Source organism: Tamandua tetradactyla, chromosome 9 (genome assembly GCF_023851605.1).
Source record: "Tamandua tetradactyla isolate mTamTet1 chromosome 9, mTamTet1.pri, whole genome shotgun sequence".
Lineage (NCBI taxonomy): Eukaryota > Metazoa > Chordata > Mammalia > Pilosa > Myrmecophagidae > Tamandua > Tamandua tetradactyla.
In genome coordinates, this window is record NC_135335.1 from 17,602,029 (window position 1) to 17,616,562 (window position 14,534).

The following is a 14,534-nucleotide window of genomic DNA, read 5'->3' on the forward strand; positions in this document are numbered from 1 at the left end:
ATCTGACACAGTATCAAAGGATTCCCTAATGGTGAGATTTAATAGTTCCATATTCTTTCTCTCATCCTTCAAGGGACTTTGCCAATACTTTTTGATTATCTGCTTAACATACTCTAGGAGGTATCCTGACATTACAATAATCTATACAGGATTAAAGGACCTCTTTCTTATTCTGGGCTCCCTGTGTTTCAATTTTTCAAATGGTCTATATCGATAGGTTGAGTTAGATTATGCGCTACAAAAATTATCATTTCCAGACCAAATAAAGCTTTCTTCCTTTGGTGTATAATCACCACTCCAGACCTAATGTTTCTGCTCTAGAAGCTTACAATCTAGGTCCCTTTTTTCTTATAAGCATTTTTCTAAGGGTGACCATACCATTTGTTTCTGGCTTATTTTTACCTCACCAAATGTCCCACTGTTAATTCATATCATTGCATGCCTCATGACTTTGTTCCTTTCTGTAGCAGCACAACCTTCATTCATAAGTATGCACCATCTTTCACAAATCTACTTTTCCGTCAGTGCATCCTTCAGCCACCTCCATTCATCATGCATCATGTATAGTGTCCAAAGTCCACAGTCCATCAACATTCTCAATTTTAGATAATTTTATTTTTCCCAATGAAAGAAAACAAATAAACACACCCTAGCCAAATAGGAAATCTAAATCTCCTCGTAGCTCTTGTTCCTACCCCCATTATCTACCTCTGCTGTTGCTGTGATGGTGCTGATGTTTTCCTTTAGAACATAACCCATAGCATGCAATTGTTTACAGCAGTTTTCCCTCTGCACCCTAGACTTAAACACTCTTTGTACAAGAATCATATCTTTGAAGTAATTCTTGCAAGAATTAATTTATATTTCTAGTGTTAATCAGTGTGACACGGAGGTCTATACAATCCATTTTAATCTTGTTTATGTTCAATATGGTAACATTACTTACAAATACACTAGAGAACTACTTTCACTTCTACTTATTTCCTTACATTCGAGTTCAACCTAATTGGCTAACCGTTCACCCATCTCTAGCTTCTGTGTATCTCCAAGTTTTCTATATTCTGTATTATAAGTCTCTGATTATACCTTTATGCTGGTCATAAAAGTGGAATTATACAGTATCTATCCTTTTGTGTCTGGCTTGTTTCACTCAGCATTATGTTCTCGAGGCTCATCCATCCTGTCATGTGCTGCAGGACATCGTTTCATCTACTGCATAATATTCCATTGTATGTACATATCACATTTTGTTTATCTTCTTGCCTGTTGATAAGCATTTGGTTTTCTGTCTTTTGGTGATTGTGAATGATGCTGTTCTGAACATCAGTGTGCAAATGTCTGTTTTTGTCATTGCTTTCAGCTTTTATGTGTATATACCAAATACTGCTATTGCTGGGTCAGAGGGTAACTTGATATTTAGTTTCCTAAGGAACTGCTACTCTAGTTTGCTAGTTGCCAGAATGCAAAACTCCAGAGATGGATTGGCTTTTAATAAAAGGGGATTTATTTCGTTAGTTCTTCAGAGGAAAGGCAGCTAACTTTCCGCTGAGGTTCTTTCTTATGTGGGAAGGCACAGGATGGTCTCTGCTGGCCTTCTTTCCAGGCCCCTGGGTTCCAACAACTCTCCCCAGGGTGACTTCTTTCTACATCTCCAAGGGCCTGGGCTGAGCTGCGGGTGCTGAGAAGAGGAATGCCAAGCTACTTAGCTGTGCTACCTTGTGCTCTCACATTTAAGTACCAGCCAATTAAGTCAAACGTCATTCATTGCAGCAGGCACACCTCCTAGCCAACTGCAGATGTAATTAGCAACAGATGAGGTTTACATACAATTGGCTCAAGTCTGCAGCAACAAAACTAGGTGCCTTCACCTGGCCAAGTTGACAACCGAATCTAACTACCATAACTGCCAAACAGTTTTTCATAGTGGTTGCACCATATACATTCCCCCAGCAGTGCATAAGTGTCACAGTTTCTCCACATGCTTTTCAACATTTATAGTTTCTTGTTTGTTTAATAGCAGCTTTTCATATAGGTGTGAGGTGGTATCTTATTGTAGTCTTGATCAGCATTTCCATTATAGCCAATGAAAATGAGCAATGTAAATGAAAATGAGATGCTTTTAAGCCCTCTGTATTTGCTCTTCAGAAAAATGCCTATTCATATCTTTAGCCCATTTTATAATTGGGTTGTTTGTTCTTTTGTTGTTTAGTTGTATGATTTTTTTGTATATACAGGAAATCAAACCCTTGTCCAATATGTAATTTCCAAATATTTTCTCCCATTGCATTGGTTGCTTCTTCATCTTTTTCAGAAAGTCTTTTGAGGTACATAAGCATTTGATTTTAAGACTTCTCATTTATTTTTTTTGTGTGTGTGCTTTGGGCGTAAAATTTAGGAAGGTACCTCCTATTACTGTATATTGAAGATATTTCATCCATTTTTTTCTGAAAGCTTTATGGTGCTGGACCTTATATTTAGGTGTTTCATCCACTTTGAGTTAATTTTTGTATAGGGTGTAAGGTAAGGGTCTTCTTTCATTCTTTTAGCTATTGATATTCAGTTCTCCAATGCACATTTATTGCAAAGACTATTTTGTCCCAGTTTAGTGGACTTGAGGGCCTTGTCAAAAATCAATTGACTATAGATTTGGTGGTCTATTTCTGCATTCTCAATTCAATTCTGTTGGTCAATACTTTTATCTTTGTGCCAATAACATGCTGTTTTGACCACTGTGGCTGTGTAATAAGTTTTAAAGTCAGGAAGTGTTAATCTTCACACTTAATTCTTCTTTTTTTAGGATGCTTTTAGCTATTTGGGGTCTCTTTCTCTCTCAGATTAACTTGGTGACCAGCTTTTCTAAATATTCAATGTAGGTTTTTGGAATTTTGATTGGTACTGCTTTGAATCTGTAGACCAATTAGGGAAGAACTGACACCTTAGCTATATTTAACCTCTCGTCCATGAACAGGGAAAGTCTTTCTACCTATTTAGATCTTCTTTTATTCATTTTAGCAATGTTATGTAGTTTTCTGTGTACAAGTCCTTTACATCCCTACTTAAGTTCATTCCGAAGTACTTGATTCTTTTAGTTGCTATTTTGCATGGAATTTTTTCCCTGTCTCTTCTGTTTCAGTTTTAGCAACTAAAACAATCAAGTACTTAGGAATGAACTTAAATAGGAAGGTAAAGGACTTGTACACAGAAAACTGCATAACATTGCTAAAAGGAATCACTGATTTTTGCACATTAATTTTATATCCCACCACCTTGCTTAATTTGTTTATTAGCTCAAGTAACTTTGTTGTAGATTTCTCAAGATTTTCCAAAAGTATATTATCATGTTATCTGCAAATAATGAATGTTTTGCTTCTTCTTCTCTCATTTGGATGCCTTTTTTTCCCTGCTTGATTGCTCTCACTAGAACTTCTAGTACAATGTTGAATAATAGTGGTGACAGAGGACACCCTTGTCTCATTTCTGATCCTAGGCTGAAAGCTTCCAGTCTTGCTTCATTGAGTATGATGCTGGTTATCAGTTTTTCATATATGCCCTCTATCATACTGAAGATGTAACCTTTCATTCATATCTTTTGAAGTGTTTTTATGAGAATGGGATGTTAAATTTTGTCGACTGCTTTTTCAGCATCAATCAAGATGATCATGTGATTTTCCACTTTCAGTTTGTTAATGTTATGTATTACATTAACTGAGTTTCTTGTGTTGAACCATCCTTGCATTCCTGGTATAAACCTCCCTTGTTTGTGGTGTATAACTTTTTAAATGTGTTTTTGGATTCTATTTGATTCTATTTTGTTGAGAATTTTTGCATCTATGTTCATTAGAAAGATTGGCCTGTAGTTTTTCTTTCTTTATAGCATCTTTACCCAGTTTTGGTATTAAAATGATATTAGCTTCATAAAATGAATTAGGTAGTGTTCCTCTTTCCTCAGTTTTTTTGAAAAGTTTGAGCTGGATTGGTGTAAGTCCTTTTAGGAATGTTTGATAAAATTCCCCTGTGAAGATCTGAGCTTTTATTTGTAGGAAGATTCTTCATGACGATCTGAATCTCTTTATTTGTGATTGGTTTGTTGAGATCTTCTATTTCTTCCTGAGTCAGCGAAGCTTGTTTGTTTGTCTCCAGAAATTTGCCCATTTCATGTAAGTTGTTTAGTTTGTTTTGCAGGTGTTCATAGTATCTTTTTTTAATTATTAATTAAAAAAAATTAACAAAACATTTAGAAATCATTCCATTCTACATGTACAATCAGTAATTCTTGATATCATCACATAGTTGCATATTCATCATTTCTTAGTACATTTGCATCGATTTAGAAAAAGAAACAAAAAGACAACAGAATAAGAATTAAAACGATAATAGAGAGAAAAAAAAACCTATACCTCACATGCAGCTTCATTCAATGTTTTAACATGATTGCATTACAATTAGGTAGTATTGTGCTGTCCATTTCTGAGTTTTTATATCCAGTCCTGTTGCAGAGTCTGTATCCCTTCAGCTCCAATTACCCCTTCTCTCTTTTTTTTAATTAATGGAAAAAAGAAATTAACCCAACACTTAGAAATCATATCATTCTACATATGCAATCAGTAATTCTTAACATCATCACATAGATGCATGATCATCGTTTCTTAGTACATTTGCATCAGTTTAGAAGAACTAGCAACACAACTGAAAAAGATATAGAATGTTAATATAGAGAAAAAAATAAAAGTAATACTAGTAAAAACAAAACAAAACAAGAACCTATACCTCAGATGCAGCTTCATTCAGTGTTTTAACATGATTACTTTACAATTAGGTATTATTGTGCTGTCCATTTTTGAGTTTTTGTATCTAGTCCTGTTGCACAGTCTGTATCCCTTCAGCTCCAATTGCCCATTATCTTACCCTGTTTCTACCTCTTGCTGGACTCTGTTACCAATGACATATTCCAAATTTATTCTCGAATGTCCGTGCACATCAGTGTGACCATACGGTATTTGTCCTTTAGTTTATGGCTAGACTCACTCAGCATAATGTACTCTAGGTCCATCCATGTTATTACATGCTTCATAAGTTTATCCTGTCTTAAAGCTGCATAATATTCCATCGTATGTATATACCACAGTTTGTTTAGCCACTCTTCTGTTGATGGAGATTTTGGCTGTTTCCATCTCTTTGCAATTGTAAATAACGCTGCTATAAACATTGGTGTGCAAATGTCCGTTTGTGCCTTAGCCCTTAAGTCCTTTGAATAGATTCCCAGCAATGGTATTGCTGGGTCGTATGGCAATTCTATATTCAGTTTTTTGAGGAAGTGCCAAACTGCCTTCCACAGTGGTTGCACCATTTGACATTCCCACCAACAGTGGATAAGTGTGCCTCTTTCTCCGCATCCTCTCCAGCACTTGTCATTTTCTGTTTTGTTGATAATGGCCATTCTGGTGGGTGTGAGATGATATCTCATTGTGGTTTTGATTTGCATTTCTCTAATGGCCAGGGACATTCAGCATCTCTTCATGTGCCATTTGGCCATTTGTATTTCCTCTTCTGATAGGTATCTGTTCAAGTCTTTTTCCCATTTTGTAATTGGGTTGGCTGTCTTTTTGTTGTTCAGTTGAACAATCTCTTTATAAATTCTGGATACTAGACCTTTATCTGATATATCATTTCAAATATTGTCTCCCATTGTGTAGGCTGTCTTTCTACTTTCTTGATGAAGTTCTTTGATGCACAAAAGTGTTTAATTTTGAGGAGCTCCCATTTATTTATTTCCTTCTTCAGTGTTCTTGCTTTAGGTTTAAGGTCCATAAAACCGCCTCCAGTTGTAAGATTTACAAGATATCTCCCAACATTTTCCTCTAACTGTTTTATGGTCTTAGACCTAATGTTTAGATCTTTGATCCATTTTGAGTTAACTTTTGTATAGGGTGTGAGACATGGGTCTTCTTTCATTCTTTTGCATATGGATATCCAGTTCTCTAGGCACCATTTATTGAAGAGACTGCGCTGTCCCAGGTGAGTTGGTTTGACTGCCTTATCAAAGATCAAATGTCCATAGATGAGAGGGTCTATATCTGAGCACTCTATTCGATTCCATTGGTCGATATATCTATCTTTATGCCAATACCATGCTGTTTTGACCACTGTGGCTTCATAATATGCCTTAAAGTCAGGCAGCGCGAGACCTCCAGCTTCGTTTTTTTTCCTCAAGATGTTTTTAGCAATTCGGGGCACCCTGCCCTTCCAGATAAATTTGCTTATTGGTTTTTCTATTTCTGAAAAATAAGCTGTTGGGATTTTAATTGGTATTGCACTGAATCTGTAAATCAATTTAGGTAAGATTGACATCTTAACTATATTTAGTCTTCCAATCCATGAACACGGTATGCCCTTCCATCTACTTAGGTCTTCTGTGATTTCTTTTAGCAGTTTTTTGTAGTTTTCTTTGTATAGGTCTTTTGTCTATTTAGTTAAATTTGTTCCTAGGTATTTTATTCTTTTAGTTGCGATTGTAAATGGGATTCGTTTCTTGATTTCCCCCTCAGCTTTTTCATTACTAGTGTATAGAAATGCTACACATTTTTGAATGTTGATCTTGTAACCTGCTACTTTGCTGTACTCATTTATTAGCTCTGGTTGTTTTGTTGTGGATTTTTCCAGGTTTTTGACGTATAGTATCATATCGTCTGCAAACAGTGATAGTTTTACTTCTTCCTTTCCAATTTTGATGCTTTGTATTTCTTTTTCTTGTATAATTGCTCTGGCTAGAACCTCCAACACAATGTTGAATAATAGTGGTGATAGTGGACATCCTTGTCTTGTTCCTGATCTTAGGGGGAAAGTTTTCAATTTTTCCCCATTGAGGATGATATTAGCTGTGGGTTTTTCATATATTTCCTCTATCATTTTAAGGAAGTTCCCTTGTATTCCTATCTTTTGAAGTGTTTTCAACAGGAAAGGATGTTGAATCTTGTCGAATGCCTTCTCTGCGTCAATTGAGATGATCATGTGAGTTTTCAGCTTTGATTTGTTGATATGGTGTATTACATTAATTGATTTTCTTATGTTGAACCATCCTTGCATGCCTGGGATGAATCCTACTTGGTCATGATGTATAATTCTTTTGATGTGTTGTTGGATATGATTTGCTAGAATTTTATTGAGGATTTTTGCATCTATATTCATTAGAGAGATTGGTCTGTAGTTTGCTTTTTGTGATATCTTTGCCTGGTTTTGTTATGAGGGTGATGTTGTCTTCATAAAATGAATTAGGTAGTTTTCCCTCCACTTCGATTTTTTTGAACAGTTTGAGGAGAGTTGGTACTAATTCTTTCTGGAACGTTTGGTAGAATTCACATGTGAAGCCATCTGGCTCTGGACTTTTCTTTTTAGGAAGCTTTTGAATGACTAATTCAATTTCTTTACTTGTGATTGGTTTGTTGAGGTCATCTATTTCTTCTTGAGTCAAAGTTGGTTGTTCATGTCTTTCTAGGAACACGTCCATTTCATCTAAATTGTTGTATTTATTAGCGTAAAGTTGTTCATAGTATCCTGTTATTACCTCCTTTATTTCTGTGAGGTCAGTAGTTATGTCTCCTCTTCCATTTCTGATCTTATTTATTTGCATCCTCTCTCTTCTTCTTTTTGTCAATCTTGATAAGGGTCCATGAATCTTATTGATTTTCTCATAGAACCAACTTCTGGTCTTATTGATTTTCTCTATTGTTTTCATGTTTTCAATTTCATTTATTTCTGCTCTGATCTTTGTTATTTCTTTCCTTTTGCTTGCTTTGGGATTAGTTTGCTGTTCTTTCTCCAGTTCTTTCAAGTGAACAGTTAATTCTTGCATTTTTGCCTTTTCTCCTTTTCTGATATAGGCATTTAGGGCAATAAATTTCCCTCTTAGCACTGCCTTTGCTGCATCCCATAAGTTTTGATATGTTGTGTTTTCATTTTCATTTGCCTCGAGGTATTTACTAATTTCTCTTGCAATTTCTTCTTTGACCCACTCATTGTTTAAGAGTGTGTCGTTGAGCCTCCACGTATTTGTGAATTTTCTGCACTCCACCTATTATTGATTTCCAACTTCATTCCTTTATGATCCGAGAAAGTTTTGTGCATGATTTTGATCTTTTTAAATTTGTTAAGACTTGCTTTGTGACCCAGCATATGGTCTATCTTTGAGAATGATCCATGAGCACTTGAGAAAAAGGTGTATCCTGCTGTTGTGGGATGTAATGTCCTATAAATGTCTGTTAAGTCTAGCTCCTTTATAGTAATATTCAGATTCTCTATTTCTTTATTGATCCTCTGTCTAGATGTTCTGTCCATTGATGAGAGTGGGGAATTGAAGTCTCCAACTATTATTGTATTTGTGTCTATTTCCCTTTCAGTGTTTACAGTGTGTTCCTCACATATTTTGGGGCATTCTGGTTTGGTGCATAAATATTTATGATTGTTATGTCTTCTTGTTTAATTGTTCCTTTTATTAGTATATAGTGTCCTTCTCTGTCTCTTTTAACTGTTTTACATTTGAAGTCTAACTTGTTGGATATTAGTATAGCCACTCCTGCTCTTTTCTGGTTGTTATTTGCATGAAATATCTTTTCCCAACCTTTCACTTTCAACCTATGTTTATCTTTGGGTCTAAGATGTGTTTCCTGTAGACAGCATAGAGAAGGATCCTGTTTTGTAATCCATTCTGCCAGTCTATGTCTTTTGATTGGGGAATTCAGTCTATTAACATTTAGTGTTATTACTGTTTGGATAATATTTTCCTCTACCATTTTGCCTTTTGTATTATATATATCATATCTGACTTTCCTTCTTTCTACACTCTTCTCCATATCTCTCTCTTCTGTCTTTTCGTTTCTGACTCTAGTGCTCCCTTTAGTATTTCTTGCAGAGCTGGTCTCTTGGTCACAAATTCTCTCAGTGACTTTTTGTCTGAGAATGTTTTAATTTCTCCCTCATTTTTGAAGGACAATTTTGCTGGATATAGGAGTCTTGGTTGGCAGTTTTTCTATTTTAGTAATTTAAATATATCATCCCACTGTCTTCTTGCCTCCATGGTTTCTGCTGAGAAATCTACACATAATCTTATTGGGTTTCCCTTGTATGTAATGGATTGTTTTCCTCTTGCTGCTTTCAAGGTCCTCTCTTTCTCTTTGACTTCTGACATTCTAACTAGTAAGTGTCTTGGAGAGTGCCTATTTGGGTCTAATCTCTTTGGGGTGCGCTGCACTTCTTGGATCTGTAATTTTAGGTCTTTCATAAGAGTTGGGAAATTTTCAGTGAAAATTTCTTCCATTAGTTTTTCTCCTCCTTTTCCCTTTTCTTCTCCTTCTGGGACACCCACAACACGTATATTTGTGCGGTTCATACTGTCCTTGAGTTCCCTGATACCCTGTTCAAATTTTTCCATTCTTTTCCTGATAGTTTCTTTTGTTTTTGGAATTCAGATGTTCCATCCTCCAAATCACTAATTCTATCTTCTGTCTCTTTGAATCTATCATTTTAAGTATCCATTATTTTTTCTATCTTTTCTACTTTGTCCTTCACTTCCATAAATTCTGTGATTTGTTTTTTCAGTTTTTCTATTTCTTCTTTATGTTCAGCCCATGTCTTCTTCATGTCCTCCCTCAATTTATCGATTTCATTTTTGAAGAGGTTTTCCATTTCTCTTTGTATATTCAGCATTAGTTGTCTCAGCTCCTGTATCTCATTTGAACTATTGGTTTGTTCCTTTGACTGGGCCATATTCTCAATCTTCTGAGCGTGGACAGTTATCTTCTGCTGCTGGCGTCTGGGCATTTAGTCAGATTTCCCTGGGTGTCGGACCCAACAAGGTTGTAAGATTTTTCTGTGAAATCTCTGGGTTCTGTTTTTTCTTATCTTGCCCAGTAGGTGGCGCTCGTGGCACACGTTTGTCTGCGGGTCCCACCAGTATAAGGTCCTGTGGGTCCTTTAACTTTGGAAAACTCTCGCCGTCCGGGATGTTCGCTAACCGAAGCGGCTTGGAAGTGTGCAAGCCGGCCCGGGGTCTGAACGCGGGGAGGGTCGCTGGCTGCTGCAGCCCGGGAAGGCGCCCATCCGAATTTCCTAGTCGGCCCGGGGTGACAAGCACGGCGGAGGGCACCAGCGGCAGTGGCCCACCCGGGATAGTGCACGCTCCCGGGGAGTCACGGGTTCAGAAGGTACCCCTCCCCCTGTCACCGTTCTCCATGGCCTGGGGTCCTCCGATCCAACTCTCTCAGTTGGTCTGGGGGGTTGTGCACGGAGCGGGCGCCAGCCACCATGGTTTGAGGGGACCTCCCGTCCAACTCTCCCAGCCTGCCCAGGAAGGGGGAAGGGAGCGACCCTGGCTGCTTGCCGCCCCGCCCGACGAAGCCCGCACTCCTCGACGACCTCACCGGAGCGAGCTCTCCCAGACAGCCAGCCGCTCCAGGATGGGTACGCTGTCTTTTTTATCTCTGTCGTGGCTTTGGGAGGTGTTCTGTATCGTTTCTACTCCCCTAGTAGCTGTCTGATGATGCTTTCATCAAATTCCACACTCAGAGGTTCTTTATCAGTCTAGAAAAGGTAACATTTTCATGGAGGACTCTCCTTTAATGCAGCTGAAAGTGTGATCAGTCTCAGTCTCAGGCATGAACAAGAAGCAATTTACTCCCATGCACATGGCCCAAGTACTCCATGAACTATGGGCACCTCCTCCGTGTCCATAGTATCTTCTTACCATTCATTTTATTTCTTCAGGGCCTGTGGTAATACACCCCTTCTTATTTTTGATTTTGCTTATTTGCATCCTCTCTTTTTTTCTTTGTCAGGCTTGCTAGTGGTCCATCAATTTTATTGATTTTATTAAAGAATCATTGTCATGGTCACGTTCATGTGTCAACTTCTCCAAGTGCTGGTACCTGTTTGTCTGGTAAGCAAGTGCTGGGCTGTCTGTTGCAATGAGAACATTGTGTAGAATTAAATCATGATCATGTCAGCTGCATCCACAGCTCATTCCATTTGTAATCAGCCAAGGGGCATGTCTTCTGCAAGGAGTGAGGCTTAATCTAATCACTTGAAGCCTTTTAAGGAAGATTCAGAAGAGACAGTATCTCTTCCTGCTTCGGCCATCAAGCCTCTTCTGTGAAGTTTTTCCAGACACTCTATCAGAATCATCAGCTTCATAGCCTGCCATGTGGATTTTGGACTCTGTATTCTCATGGTTATGTGAGACACTTCTATGAATTTTTGTATTTGTGAGTGTTCCCTGTTGATTCTGTTTCTCTAGAAAACCCTAACTAATACAACTTGGTACCAGGAGTGGTTCTTAAGAAACAGAACCTTTAAAATGGGTTTCTATGAATGGTTTTCTACTCTGACTGGACTCAAAGGCACTAAGAACTCTGATTCCCATAATCAGAATGACACTCCCAATCCATGGAGTGAGTTGGGAAAAGAGAAACTGAAAATATCACCATACAATTCTCCTAATTCTTCGTTTGTATGAAGCCAGGCTCTGGGGGATAATGTTTTGACAGCTTTATGGAATTTTGTGGAAATAAGAGATATAGAGATGTTGGCTGGTTGTTGCTAGATATACTGGGTACATTAAGGAGTGAAAGGGATGGGCTTAAGGCTTCAAATGAGAAGCTTAAGCACTGTCTGACAGATGTAGAAGTTTCTATGAATATCCTGAAGGAAAATCTTATTACTTGTAGTCATAGACTTGAGATCTCTGAAAATCAGACTCAGAATCTTACTGACAGAGGAGCAACTTTACAAGATAATCTGAAATCTCAATGTCACATGGTGTCTGCCATTAAAATGAGGGCATTGATTAGAAAGGAGTGGGACCTTAAAAAATGATATGGTGACATACAGACTGATGATGTTGGGGGCGAGGTTGAAACCCTATGTCATGCTGAGTTTTCTCTACATAACCCTGCAGTAGTCTGCCTTGGGGACATAGCCACCCCACCTCCAGCCTGCTTTGAGGAGTTGGCCACCCAACCTCCTCCTGAATGGACTAGCCCTAAAGTGATTAATCCTGTTTCATCAGATGAAACTGCAAATGAATGCCTTGAAACAAATGTCTTGGAAGATATTTCTAATTCTTCTCATGACCCACGCCCACCACCCCTCATTTCTTCCTGCCTATAACTAGACTAAAGTCCCAACAGGCCACTAAAGGTGAGGTACAATGTATCACATATGAGGAGGTACATTATACTCCAAAAGAATTGTGTGAGTTTTCCAATTTATATAGACAGAGATTAGGAGAATATGTGTGGCAATGGACTTTAAGCTGTGGGATAATGGTGGAAGAAATATAAGGCTGGATCAAGCTGAATTTGTTGATATGGACCCACTAAGCAGAGATTCTGCACTCAATGTTATAGCTCAAGGTGTAAAGGGAGCATGGAATGGGTAGTGGAAGCAGGTAGTGATAAATATGAACTTCGACCACATGATCAGGTACAAAGATGAAGACTGTAATGCTGTTTTGTTCATGTTATACTGTTTAAGTTGTAAGATATGAAGTTTAAGAATATTACTCAAGGATTTGCACCCTATTCTGGAGAGATTTAATGTGTTTCCAGTTATATGCAGGACAGTTGAGTATTGTCAGGTGAAAGAAAAAAATGTGTTTTATCCTTTTTTTATTTAGAAATTAGGTATGGTTTAAGGTCATATGTATAGCTGCCAAGTTGACAAGGTGTGGACTGTCATCGTCAGGTTCATGTGTCAACTTGGCCAGGGGGTGGTACCTGTTTGTCTGGTTGGGAAAGTGCTGGCCTGTCTTTTGCAATGAAGACATTTCATTGAATTAAATCATGGTCATGTCAACTGCATCCACAGCTCATTCCATTTATAATCAGCTAAGGGAAGTGTCTTCTGCAATGAGTCATATTTAATCTAATCACTGAAAGCCTTTTAAGGAGTATTCAGAAGAGACAGTCTCTCTTCCTGCTTCAGCTGGCAAGCCTCTCCTATGGAGTTCATCCAGAACCTCTATCAGAATTTTCAACTTCACAGCCTGTCCTGAGGCTTTTAGACTCTGCATTCCAATGGTTACATGAGATACTTTTATCAAGTTAATATTTGCAAGTGCTTCCTGTTGATTCTGTTTTTCTAGAGAACACTAAATAATACAGTCATCTTTTGGTTTTATTGATTGTTCCTTTTATTCTTTTCTTCTCCCATTCATTTAACTCTGCTTTAATATTTGTTATTTCTCTTTTTCTTTTTGTTTTGGGATTAATTTGCTGTTCTTTCTCAAGTTCCTTCATGTGAACAGGTAAGTCCTTGATTTTTTCTCTTTCTTGTTTTTTAATATAGGCATTTAGGGCAATTAATATTCCTCTCAACAGAGCCTTTGTCACATCCCATAAGTTCTGAAATGTTGTATTCTCATTTTCATTTCTCTCCAGATAGCTACTGATTTCTCCAGCAATTTATTCTTTGACCCACTTGTTGTTTCAGAGTGTGTTACTTAATCTCCAAATATTTGTGAATGTTCTTGTTCTTTGGTGGTTATTGAGATCCTGCTTCTTTCCATTGTGATAAGAGAAAGTGCTTTGAATAATTTCAATGTTTTTAAGTTTATAAAGGCAAGTTCTGTGCTTTCATGTGATCTATCATGGAGAATGTTCCATGAACACTACAAAATAGTGTATTTACTGGTGTTTAAGGGTGTTATGAGCTATGTATGTCTGTTAGGTATAATTCATTTATCGAGTTGTTTAACTCCTCTATTTCCTTGTTGATCTTCTGTCTGGTTGTTCTACCTATAGAGGAGAGTGGTATTTTGAAGTCTCCTATTATTACTGTTGAAACATCTATCAGTTCCTTCAGTTTTGCCAATGTCTGCTTCATATACTGTTGAGCTCCTTGATTGGGGGTATAAACATTTATGATTTTTATTTCTACTTGGTGAATTGTGCCTTTTATTAATATATAGTGTTCTTTTTTGTCTCTTATGATGTCTTCACATTTAAAGTCTATTTTGCCTGATATAAATCTAGATTCTCCTGCTTTGTTTTGTTTACAATTTGCATGGAGCATCTTTTTCCATCCTTTCACTTTTAATCTATTTGTATACTTATGTCTAAGATTAGTCTCTTATATGCAGCATATAGCTGGATTATATTTCTTAGTTCATTAGTATTCAAAGTTATAACTAAAAGGTTGTTTCTTGAATCCATCATCTTATCTTTTTGGATATTATTTGTCAGATGTATACATTCTTTCCCCCTCTTTCTCTTTTTATCCTTTAAGTTACACTTACTGATAGTCTTCAATTCTATGCTCTCCTCTTGACCTCCATCTGTAGTTTTCCGTAGTTTTTTTCAATTGGTAGACCATCCTTTAGTACTTCTTGTATGACCAGTCACTAGTTGACAAATTCTTTCAGGATTTGTTCATCTGTGAAAATTTTAGTTGCTCCTTCAGCTTTGAAAGAAAATTTGGCTGGGTAAAGAATTCTTGGCTGGAAGTCGTTCTATTTCAAGTTCTTAAATATATCATCTTATGTGGCT